Source organism: Mesoplodon bidens, assembly GCF_964165515.1.
Source record: "Mesoplodon bidens genome assembly, contig: HAP1_SCAFFOLD_72, whole genome shotgun sequence".
Lineage (NCBI taxonomy): Eukaryota > Metazoa > Chordata > Mammalia > Artiodactyla > Ziphiidae > Mesoplodon > Mesoplodon bidens.
In genome coordinates, this window is record NW_027671438.1 from 2,041,663 (window position 1) to 2,055,155 (window position 13,493).

The 13,493-nt window shown below is 32.9% G+C and overlaps 1 long non-coding RNA gene across 3 annotated transcripts in view; it reads left to right on the forward strand.

The window, feature by feature from the left end:
• LOC308611360 overlaps positions 1-13,493 on the forward strand; it is a 180,667-nt gene extending 167,174 nt beyond the window's left edge. The window contains exons 5-7 of one of the 3 annotated variants that reach the window (XR_014014854.1): positions 7,135-7,356; positions 8,877-8,965; positions 12,561-13,493. This is a non-coding gene — a long non-coding RNA (uncharacterized lncRNA). Of the gene's footprint in view, positions 1-7,134; positions 7,357-8,876; positions 8,998-12,560 lie in introns of those variants that run through there. The other 2 variants (XR_014014855.1, XR_014014856.1) reach the window with 2 other exon arrangements.

Genomic DNA, 13,493 nt, shown 5'->3' on the forward strand with positions numbered 1-13,493 from the left:
AATTGTTTGATAGGAAGCAGTGAGAAGAACAGAGCTTCACCACTGTGTTATTCCTGCCAACTACACATATCCTGAATAATCATGAGACAAATACAAAGAGCTAAATCCTACAAAATAACTGATCCATATTCTTTAAAACTTTCTAGTTCATGAGATTCAAGGGAAGCCTGAGAAAATTTTCCAGATTAAAAAACTAAAGAGACAGGACAACTAGATGCAACATGTGACACTGGGCTGATCCTTTTATTATGAAGGACATGATGGGGATAATTGACAAAACTTGAAAGGGGTCTGAGGATTAGTAGCTCTGTGGTCATGTGTCAGTGTTAATTTCCTTATCTTCATGATTATATTTGGATGTGTGTTTGTAGGAAATACTAGAGGATTTGGGGGAGACATTGCATTGTGTTAGCAACTACTCTCAAATGGTTTGGGAAATAAATTATTTTTATTGTCATTTCAATCTTTCTTTAATTTTCGAGATTGTTAAAAGAAGGCAAAAAAAAAGAGGAGTAACCCTCCTTTTCCTGGCGACTGCCATAGTTAAAAGCTCAGTTTACAATGGTGGTCAGTTTTTCAGTCTATTTGTGCTAATTTCTGTTACTAACAACATAGCATCTTATTTTCTATTTGAGGTTTTTGGATTTTTCCGAATTATGCTTTTGCTTTTTATTCTATCAAATGTCTATGAATTTGATAAAGTCCTCGGTATTAAAACAAAATCAGTAAGATTCATAAAAATAAAAATAAGTTCTTGGAGAAATTTATAAATTTCTACCTGCATTCAAATTGGAGTAAGTTGGCAAGAAATTTATAAGGGGAAAATACTATAAGGAGCACTCCCATTCAGAAACTCAAAATGGTTGCACGTGTTTATCTTGTAAGAGGTCTGTGATGAAACAGCAGGATGAAGGCTATATGTCCAAACTTAAATGCAATCTTTTAAATCGCCTTTCGTGTCAGGCCATGTAAGAACTGGGCAATTCAAGAAGTAAATTAGAACAATTCTTATTTTCAATAATTTCTTAGGTCAACACTTAGAATAATGAAACACTTATCTTTAACTCCAAGAACTCTGGACAGTTATTAAAGCAAATGTGTTGTCCTACTGGCCTACACCTGGTTACAAACAGCAGTACGACTTCAGAAAACCCTGGACACTGAGTGGGCTTTCTAAATATAGCTTTTTCTTTCTATAAAGGTGTTTTACAAGAATGCTATCTTTTGTGAAAATGTGGCCTTTAGAAAGGGTACACTAAGGTCTGTGACTTTTAGACCTAGAAAAGATTTGAAATATTTTCTTAGCCTGGGAATCCACATTTTAGAGGCATAGAAAGAGAAACCCAATGAAATTAAATATTTTGCCCACCATCAAATGGCAAACAAGTAATAACGACAGCACTCAAGCCTCTGTCTTCTAAATCCATTGAATGCAGCATAAATAGATTTCAATAACTGCTGATTTTCATTGTCCTCAACACTACATTTCTTCTGTGCCTTATCCCTCTTCTTTTAAGAGGGATGACAACATTATCTGCAAACTTTATCTATAACTATTTTTTTTTAATTTTGCTGTTTTGTAAACTTTTTGTTTCTATGTTGAAAATGTGTAAGGACATTTACCTTCTTTCTTGAAATACCTTTGCCTGCATTTATCACATTTTATTGTTGAACTATCGTGTAGCAATAAGTACAAAAGTGCCTCTAGTAGAGGAGATAATATCAGAGGCAACAAGGTGTGTGTATGGGGGGGCGGGGTTAGAGTTGACATACCTTAAGGGAGATGAGGAGAGAGGGAAGAGAATAGAAAGTTTATTTATTTGAAAAAATATGGCAAGTTAGAGAATTTTGGCTAAACTTAATACAATATAGCTTTCCTTAACTTAAATTCCGGGTTAACTTCCACTCTTTACATTGCCACAGACTAGGGAATAAACAAAGCAAAAAGATTTTTGGTACCACCATTTTGTGTTAATTTCATAAAGATTTCTACAAGACTTTTAAAAAATAAATTGAAAAACGAAAGTCTTGTCTTTAGCTTATTTTCCCTGCATGCTTGCACTTTAATAAGTTGATAAATGGCATTTAAACTCAATAGTTATGATTAATTCTGTCCCACAGTTTTTAAAAGCACTGGGGATTGTGTGCGTGTGCATGTGCCCACCTTTACAACCAGTAAAATAAAGTTCTTGATCCAAAAATTATTATCACTTAGACTATTGAATAAAATCAGATATGATAGAGGGGCCAGCTGTTGGTAGGTTTAAAAGTCACCCTAGGTGATTAATTCATGCAGCAGTGTTGCACGTCTCTCTTTAGATGAAGCACTTAGAAGTATAACCAAGCGTGGATCTAATTTCATATCTGAGATGTGTTTTATTTAGAGTTCTTTGGCAAGTGCTTGCTCTATGTGTTTTTATAGTCTTTGGTTGTGCTATAAAAATGTCAAAATTATGAATTAACAGATATGCAAAAGTGAAATCCTAGAAGATAGGATAAACATGAAGTCCTCTAATTATCACTCAAATAAGTTTGGTTGACACAGAACTGGGAATCAGATAAAGACATTAATAATTCATAATGCTGAAGTTAAAATCTTCTAGTTACAGTACAAAAGAAATCCTAATTTGTACCACAAGGTAATGAATTCACTACTTTTCATTTGTTAAACATTTGCTTATTACCCTGCACCATGCATATAAAAGTGTTCCCAAATTTGGATGGCAAACAGGAAAAACAGACACTCTCTACCCTCAAGTTGTTTATACTGCAGTCAGTGAAATTTCTCTACTTTGAGATCTTTTAATTCCTCAGCTCATTGTAACATCTTCTTCAGATGAATTGTTTTTTATTTGTTAAAACCAATGTTTAGCACTTGAAATAGTTTCTTCAATGTTCCTGATAGTGAAATAGAGTCATCATGGTAATTTCCAATACTAATTATAGAGTTGATAGGAGAAATGCTCAAGATTGATAGTAAAGTGATTTCAATAATCTACAAAATGTCTTGAGGTTTCCCAGATAACAACTTGTCTCCCAGACAAAAATGCACTTATTATTTATCTTCCAAGCTTATAAAAATTTTTGTACTTTAATCATATAGAGATTTTACAACATCTTTTCATTCATATTTTAAGATATTTTGTTCAGTAGATTATCTCATTTAGAAACTATTGATTTATATATACATACTATGTAAATATTAGTATACATTTCTCAATGACTAGATTAGTGCTTTCTTAACTACTTAAATTTGTTTAATTCATATTGTTGTTCTTCAGCATTTCTTTTACTCACTGGAGCCTATCCTACTGACTTCAAAAAGCCTGAAAAATCTGAAAATCCCATTTAAAGTAACTGTATGGAAAATCTTTAAAATAACATATAATAATGGTAGAGAAGAAGTGTATTGAACATTGTGCTGAGATTATTCCATTAATAAAGAGATTAATCAATAATTCTAATATTCAGACATATAATCAAAATGAAAAACAATCATAATACTGAGCAATGACATTTTCAATAAAGGGAGATATTAAATATTGTATAGGAAACTAGAATCTGCAAAGCAGACAAGTTGGCAATGATTATACATATATTTAAAATATGTTGAAACAGTCATAGACAGTTTTTCTTTTTGGCTGAAAAGAGGCACGTTGAAGTGTTTAAGCACTACTTCAACTGGAAGAGATATTTAGACACTATACAGAAAACACGATTGCAGAAGAGCAGATATTAGCAGGTGTGTGAACGTGTATGTCTTTTTTTTGTGTGTGTGGTACGCGGGCTTCTCACTGCTGTGGCCTCTCCCGTTGCGGAGCACAGGCTCCGGATGCGCAGGCTCAGCGGCCATGGCGCACGGACCCAGCCGCTCCGCGGCATGTGGGATCTTCCCAAACCGGGGCACGAACCCGTGTCCCTTTCATCGGCAGGCGGACTCTCAACCACTGCGCCACCAGGGAAGCCCGTGTATGTCTTTAATTAATGTATTTTCATTCATTCAAAAAGGGAAGAATGCCAAATTTACTTTAAAGGTGGCATTGTGATATGTTAAAGTTCCATTCTTAGACTTTTGCTGCTGTTGCTGTTCCTTTAGTATTCACCAAAGAGTACCGTCCTGTCATTTATCCAAGTTAGAAATCTAGGAGCAATCCTAGGATTCTCATTATAGGGTCCACTACCTTCATGCTCCCCCCTCAATAAGTAACACATTCTTGGCTCTCCTATATAGGAAAGCTCTCTCCAATGTACGCCTGCTCTGTCACTCTCCGGGTCCAGCATCTCTGCCTCAGCCTCCCATTGAAGTCACTTCTAGTTCATTCTGTGCAGGGCCATTTTTAAACCTTCCTCAGTCCTAGGCAATTGCCCTTTTAGAAGCTTTACCCTAAATGTTATCAAATGCATTAAAATGTGCCCAAGTCACATATCCAATATAATTTATAGATAACTATATGAAAGCTGAGTAACATTGCTGTTGTAGTAATATTAGTTGAAAATATTAATTACACAAGTTTTGATCTCCATTTCGCAGATTTGTTTTCATATTCTGGAGCCATTGTTTTCAGGTTCCAAACAATTTTCTAAGTCCTTCTCAAACTCCTAGTCCCTAGTGAGTGTGCTTTTACTGTCACAGGGTTGAACAGCCCAGACAGCAAGATGTCTGAAGATGAAGACCATCACAGGGATGAGTAAATCAGATACGTGGAAGTTGGAATGCAAAGTGTTTGTAGAAAAAAATATACAAATCAAGGAAGAAATTGCAGTGTCAATTAATATGATGTATATCAGATGATAGTATTAAAAAGCCAGGTGAAAATAAAATAACTTAATAATGTACCTATTTGTCTGATTGTTTACTAGTGATATACTGCTCAGTGTAAGGTGAGAACCACAGATATTATCTTCTGGAAAAAAACCCTTTAAGCCCTAACAGTTTCAGTTTATAAATTTCCTCTCTAATAAATGAGGAATAAAATAATTTACAATAAATTAATTATTTCCTCTTCTGAAGGTACCAATACCACAAATTCAGTCAGAAGATGGATCAAGTTTTTCATACATTTCTCTCATTTCACATTTTTTAAATAAATGAGACTATATTTTGTCTAATGACTACCAGAACAACTATCTGGAAACTGTGACTTCATTATATGTGAGAGAGTATTTTAGGAGATACAGACGTATATTTAGATGGAGATATAAATACATAGCATATATACACAATATTTAATCAGACACAGGAAATGTCGGATAGCTCCAGAGTGGTACACCCTATGTTCTGAGCTGCTCCGAAATGCAGTTCCTTTTTTTTTTTTTTAACATCTTTATTGGAGTATACTTGCTTTACAATGGTGTGTTAGTTTCTGCTTTATAACAAAGTGAATCAGTTATACATATACACATGTTCCCATATCACTTCCCTCTTGCGTCTCCCTCCCTCCCACCCTCCCTATCCCACCCCTCTAGGCGGTCACAAAGCACCCAGCTGATCTCCCTGTGCTATGTGGCTGCTTCCCACTAGCTATCTGTTCTAATGGGTGTTCTCTGGGCACAAAGGGCACTGTTTTCTGTAATGAGATTAGAAGAAAGGATTTGCTAATAATTGCTTCTATAGCAACTAAAAATCTTGGAATCCCACCTTTCAGCATTTTGAAAATCTTAAAGGGGATGTTGTCAGTAACAAAAAAATTGAAGACTGATTATGTATTTAAATTAATGATTCTTTAAATTCATCTTTTAAATTGATTCATGCTTCTCAGAAAATAAAATATGCTAATCCGTATATCCTTTTTCCACTGCGTAGGGCAACTATATCTAAAAACAAAAATACTATCATTTTACTTTCCTTTACTATATTCCTCCACAGCTTGTGTTGTACTTTCATATTTTCTTTTCATTCTGCTAGTGAGATATATATCCATATATGTATGTATACATATATGTATATATACACATAATATTTAGATTTTAGATATTTGCATTATGCAGGGCAATCCATAAAATGGATAGATGCTTAATTTTAATACCATTGAATACAGTTTTCATAATTTTATACTTTAATTATTTTTGGAAGCACAAACCAGAAAGGGTAAAGCAAACTTGAAATGGAAAAAGATGACCAAGCTGGCATTTTGCATTTCAGACTTTATATTTGGACTACTCAGTGGGACAGATTATAATAACAAAATTTTGCTTTTGCAGGGAGGTCAATCTTTGCTTCTGCATTGCCTCATCTCTTTTAATCCCATCCAGTTTATTTTTCATCTCAGAAACTATATTTTTCATCTCTAGGAACTCAATTTGGGTTATTTTTATATCCTCTGTATGTCTATTTAAGATGTTGACGCTTTCCTTTAAACTTTTTGAACCTATGAAAATTAGTTATAATAACTGTTTGAATGTCTTTGTTTATTGATTGTACCATTTTTCAGTCTGTTTTCATTAATTAATTTTTCTCCTTGTTATGGGTTATATTTTCCTTCGTCTTTGCATCCCTAGTAATTCTAGATTGCATGTCAGATATTGTGAATTTTACTTTACTGGTTGCAGGGCGTATTTGTATTTTTGTAAATATTTGTAACTTTGCTCAAAGAGGTAGTTAAGAAATAGTTTGATCATTTTGAGGCTTCCTTGTAAGCCTTATTAGGCTGCAAGTGAAACAATTTAGTCTAGGGCTAATTTGGTCCCACTACTAAGCCTATACCCATTGAATACACTGTGTACTGAATACTCTAGTTGATGCTGCATGTATTAAATTATATCAAAACATATTTGTATAATCTTAAAGCAATAAATGCAACACATAAAAATATAAAAAATTTTAAAAATTAACTTTTATTAAATAAAACAAAAATGTTTTCTTCTAGTAATTGTAGTATTTTAACATATTTAAATACTGCATCCCTATGAAATTCATTTTGTTAATAAATATGAAAAGAGAATCCACCTTTATTTTTCACAGGTGACCAGGGACTTGTTCAAACACCAACATTTAACTGTATTACACAAAACATTATGCCACTGGTTTTTATGGGTTATCATTATAATTAACACCTTTATACAACCGTTGTCTTGTGCTGTTTGTTGTTCAATGTCTAAAAGTATTGTTTAATATATATATTTTTTTACTTTTAGCAGTTTAAGCCAGGAGAGTAAATCCAGTTCCTATTACTCCATCCTGTCCAGAAGCACAGGTCTTAAGTGAAATTTAATACCAAAGGAACAGTTCCAAATTTTACAACGGATCTATCACTGGTTGTTAGCATATCGTCCCACACCCAAGACACCAAGATACCTTCTACTCACTGTTAAAGCTTTATGATGAGCAAAACTTCCACCACTGTGCTTCCTTAGCATGTGAGTATATTTTTAACTTACTGGTTATATATATTCTCTAATTATCCATTATTTTGTCCTTCTTTTTGATTAGATATTGATATCCACATTTTTTTTTTCTAATAGCTCACAGAAATTTCTCTCATTAACAACACCAATAGAAATATCAATAAAAATCGCCTTGGGGGACCAAATTTATATCACATTATCAAGTTTTTATTTTGCTCCCATAAAACTTCTGCAAAATACAACCACTGTCTATCATCAGTATCATTAGAACAAAACCAAGTCATTCTAATCTCAAAAGCACAATATTTTATTTAACTTAATAAATTTCACATTATAAAAATTTTCTCATAGCATCATCCTTAATTCCTCAGTATTCACTAATATTGGGGGATTTTTCTTTCAGTTATTTGAGACTAAGGATGATTTTATTCATCTCTACAACCTGGTATATATATGTACAACGTTTGTCAAAAGGTGGATATTCAAAAACATTCTTGACTAAATTATGGTAATTCATGTGATCAGTTCTGCAGTTCTTAAAACTTTAAATTACTTGTTAATTCTAAGAGAAAGTCAGATAATTTTTAGAAGGATTTCCAAACCATGCTAAAGTGTCAGCCTTCATTTCCTTGTGTGAGTGAAACAGGAGAGGAATAGATGGTTTTAAAGTTCTCCAAGCTTCTGTGTCCTTTATACATCCACAATTTTAATCCTTATCATTTTCAAGATTTGCTAAATTATTTGAGGTGATCCATTCTCTTATTAAAGTTACATATTTTATGTCACATACTGAGCATATTAACAAATAACTTACTGATAAATGACAATGCCCATAACATCAGGTTAATCTGATTTCCATGAAATGAGCTATAACTTCAAGAATATTAATTCATCTAATAAGGGTGATGATTCACATAATGTTGCCTAAAATATTTCTCTTGATTATTTAAGAGAGTTTTCCTAGGGGAAAATAGCTGGGAAGTCTATAGAAAAAAAAAATGACAACCATGATTAATTTAATTCCAGTCTAAAGGACTCCATATATAATGTATTTGAGAAAACCAAGTCACTATTATAGATTCAGATAAATGGTTGTATATATGAGATATTTTTAATGTAACCCAAATTATAAGAAATAGTTTTTTGGTATAGAAGCAACCACTCTTTTACCTAAAGGAAAATATAAAATCTGAGTTCATTGAAAATTTGCCTCATTGCCCTCTGTTAGTTTGTGCCTGCCCCATCCTTAGGGGCCCAGTTAAGGACTATTCTATCATCCATACATCAGAAGAGAATGTCTGTGTTCTATGTTGATAGTCAGTCTAAACAAATATTTATACAGTTGAGATCAGAGATATAAAATGTCAGTTCCAAATCCACCCATGATGGCACATATACCAGACAGATGACAAAGGTTATAAAGGCCTGTGAAATACTTGAATCATATTTTGCAACCCTTGAAAGAATTCAAGTTGGAGATTAGCAGAAACCAGGCTCAGTTCTGTCCATAATCCCCTTTATCTGTCTTCTAGCCAACAATATGAAAACCTGAAGCCAAGCTGACAAATAGAGTGTGAAGGGCCTTCTACTGCATTTAAGAAAAAACTGAGACTTGCTATAGGTAGAAATTATCTTTTCTATTACTATTATTGTTGATGTTGTTGTTATTCATAGAAATAATAAAAAAAAAACCCTAAATAACATTATTCTGCTGGATTCTTTACTATATGCAACACAATAAATTAACTCGCTTCATATTACACTGGGCATATAACATGAAAACATGTGCAGAGAACAGAAATCAGTATCTGTACAGACAAATGCCCCTGTGATAGAGAAATCTATTATTTTAAGTCCAGACAATTAGATCTATTAAGGGGTAAGAGTGTTTCAGTACAGTCCTGCTAAAAGTAAACCTTAAAAGTAAATCGAAAAAAAAAAAGGAAAACTGATGCCAGTTAGATACAAAATATAAGATTATGCTATGTATATGGGACAGGATAGAACTCTGAATGCACTCACATGTAGGGAAAGCAATATTAGTGACAAATCAACTAATGTCCTTATTGAGCATAGACGTTCCAAGAAGGGTGAAGAGTACTGTATATTAGATGTAAGACTCATAATATTCAAGTTAGTTGTAAAAGAAACAAGGTAAATGCTTTCAGTCAATAGGATAGGCTGAACTGATATTGAGAATCCTTTCTTGCAATCTGAACACACAGTTTGTTATACTTGTGTTTTCTTTTATATGTTGCTTTTACATGTAGCAACACATAAAAAGAAAATGAACAAGCTTACAAAAAATGGGGGGGGGATCCCCAGTCTCAGGATTTAAGGAGAAAAAACAAATTCAACATTAGAATAGTGAGGAGGAGTTGAAACCAAGAAATTCAAGGGGGCCCTGGAAATAATAAGCCTTGTTTTTGAGGGCTGGCTTTAAATATCTGTTGTCTTATCAGAAAACAGGTAGATGCTGTTGTCTTATCAGAAAACAGGTAGATGCTGGAAAACAATAGAATAAAATCTTCAAAGTACTGAACACATATAGCTGTCCAAATTAAAATTCTACACGTCATTTAAAAAAACTACTCAAGAACAAGAAGTAAAGAAATTTTCATTCATAGACAAAGAGGAATTACCACCCACAAACTGTAACAACAACAACAACAAAATGACTAAAGCAGTAGCAGCAGCTATTGGAATTGTCTGAAGGCATTAAAAAATATTCTGATGCCTGAAGCCAATACTTGGAGATTTTTTTTTTTTAACCAGTGATCTAGGCGGTGTTTCAATAATGGGAGCTTTAAAAAGTTCTCACATAATTTTCATGTGTTTTAGGCAAGATTGGAGACCATTGTACAAAGAATGTTCTTCAGTAAGAAAGAAAATAAGCATAATAAAAAGAAGTAGGAAGGTGCACTGAACAGTGACCAGCAAAGAAATTTGTAATGTTGGAATGAATCTGAATAACGGTTGAGTGTAAAAAATAATAGCCAATGGGGGTATGTACAAAGTAAAACTAAAACACTAGATAATATACTGAAATACTGGAGATCAGATTTAAAATTTGAGGGGTCCATGAACCGCTTAGGAGAAAGATGAGATAATTAGTTTTAGACTTTTTCAAGTTAGAAATATATGTCAAATTTTTCAGAAAACACTAAAAATGAAGACTTCATATATGATTCATAAAAAGGTAGACCATAAAAAGAGAATGAAAAATGTGTTTAAACGAAGTTAGTACCGGGAGGGATGAAACATGGAAAAATAAAGGAGAAATAGATCAATAATCACAATACATTTGATCACAGAGACAATAAAAATAAATTTAAAAATTCCAGTTTATGCTGCTTACAAAAGACATATATAAACTATTTTTAAGATGCAATGCAATACTTCACTCGAAATAATTAATTATATACATGATAAATGATTTTTAAGATTACATATTTGGCATGATGACATGTCTACAAATTTTTAAAACTCAAAGCAATCATGTGTTTTTCATGGATTCATTTGCATATAGTAAAAAGTTCAAGCATGGATTCAAAGTATTTATATTCAATTCATGATACCAGTTATCTAAGAAGAGGAAAAATGGGACTGAAATGAGAATAGAGAGGAGAGAAAAGAAATGTGTGTGTATCTGTGTGTTTGTGTGTGTGTGTGAACACACGTACAACAAATGTGTGCTTCTTTCACAGCATGATTCACTGTATTCCATCACAATATTAATAAGATTTCACACAATATGGGCATCTCTGCAGAAATTAAAATTGTCACATGCTTATTATGTGTATTGGGCAATGAGCTCACCTTACTATTTCCATCCATTCTTCAATTAAAATCTAGAAATGTGAATGGGCTGTTAGAATTTAGTTAGTGAGCCAATTATCTTTACAGAACATGCTAGTTATGCACAGCTTTTCCTTGGCTTAACTATGTTTTAAAATAGCAGGCATTCATTTTACGTCTTTAATTGATGGCTATCACACACAATTAGTTTGAAATTTCTTATCAATATGCTTGAAATATACTTGGTTGAATCATTGGAGTAATCTTTTTTGAACTTACCCAAAAGTATGTGTTTAGCCTTCCTAAACACAGTGGCACATTTCCAAGTACAAAGTAGTTGCATTAGAATTATTCCTAATATGAAGACATTCAATATTTGTGGCAACAAATTTTCTCTTGAAAACTTAGCTTCCAGATGGAAGAAAAATAAGGGTAGAAATGTATTTAAAGGCAAATTTGAAGATGAGAAATCAAAATTCACATTCCATAGTGAAAGAAAAAGGGTTAGTAATTTCAGAGAGAAAGGCAAATACAATGCAAAAATTATTGGAACATATTTTGCTCAATTACAAACAAACTTACATGGTAAGTTGTAGCTTCCATTATTGCACCAATTTGTAGCATATTTTAATATTTTCATTTTGAAAGGAAAATTTTAAAAAGTCATCTATTGTTTTAGAAAGTATCTAGAGTGGTTGAAGTGAAATAACTTTCAGAAAATGTGTTAAAATGGGGCTACAAAAGACTTAGGAGGACATAAGCTTGGTTCTTATTATGGACAGTTTGCAGATCAGCCATGGGGATACACATTATTTCCAATTTAAAATGAATGATGATTCTATACACATATATATGCATCTTATCATATTGATTATAAACCAAGTAAAATCTCATGAAATCTAAGTATGTTTGAAAAACTTAAACCTATTTTTATGTTTTTCCAAACACTAGAAAATGAAAGCAATTTCTGTTGTTTGTCATTTTCTTTTGGACTCTCTTGGCTTCCTGAAAATGATTATGTCAAGATATTGGAGAAATATTCATAGGAAGCAACAGAGGCCATGAGAATAGAGACCTACACTGCTTCCTCATTAGAAAAAATAAAATAAAAATTCCTGTCTATCCATTTCAAATTACACTCAGGGATGCTTATAATATAGAATTTGAAAGTTGAATACATACTAGTTGTCAAGTAGTCAGCCCCGTTGATTATTCATGCATTCCCTCCTAAGTATGTTGTTCTTAGAATTCAGAGGGGTCCTTTAATCACACCCCCCATCTTGACCACTCACATCTCCAGATTTTCCTACTTCACGGCATATTGGTGTTTAACTTATTAAACAAATATTTGTTGAACAATTACTATGCATGCTAAGCAAAGGGGATCAAAGATGCATGAATATTCATTTGTCTTTAAGGAGACACAGTCTACTGGAGAGAGGCAGAACTGTGAACAGATGACTGCATAAAGAGGCAAAGTCAAGTCTTATTTATTCAGAGGAAGAAGTCCCCGTGATCAAGCAACAAGTAAAATCATTTCAGTGTGCAAGACGTGGATTTGTGATTGAAAATGCACAAGCATATTTATTATCCATCATAGATGATCACCTATTATAATCAGGGAGATTTCTTAATGGCACAGCATCTAGAGGAGGACGTCATGCATGAACCTGTCATATTCAGAAAGTAAGGAAGTGGCACAGTGGGAACAATTCAGGAAAGTAAATAAACATGACAGTAGGTTTTAAATCTACTTTACCTGTTCTGACTATTATTAATCTATTTGGGCAAGTGGTAGTTTTCATTGATGTTAGCATTTTTTCATCCACGACTTGAAATCAGACGTTAAATATTAATATTATAAAAATATTACAAATGGAATTCATTCACAAATTTATAAAAATAGATCAGCACCAGAGACCTATTTATTGGAAACAAAGTAGGTAGAACAATGAAACTCATTTATAGTTCCTCCTCAACCAAAGTGGACAGAAGTTTTATATGTAGAGGTCAATCCTGGGCCAGAGGCTATTTAATATTTTCATCAAGTCTAGGATGATAGAAAAGCATGTGGATTTAGTCATTTACAGTTCTCTTTCGTTGATAAGACTGATTAATACTTTGTCAAGATCAAAATTCAACATGACCGTAATATGACCTTGACAAATTGGAGAAGTGGTTTAAAACAATGCAATTTAATAAGTCTAAGGGTCAGGTATGGGCTTTAGAGGGATTGGGAAGGAAATGGAAATTATAATAATGTAGGTGATACCATGCCAGTGAGAATGCATTTGTGTGTGTAATATAATATGTAACAAATAATATTGAGTATGACTTGAGTCAAGAATATA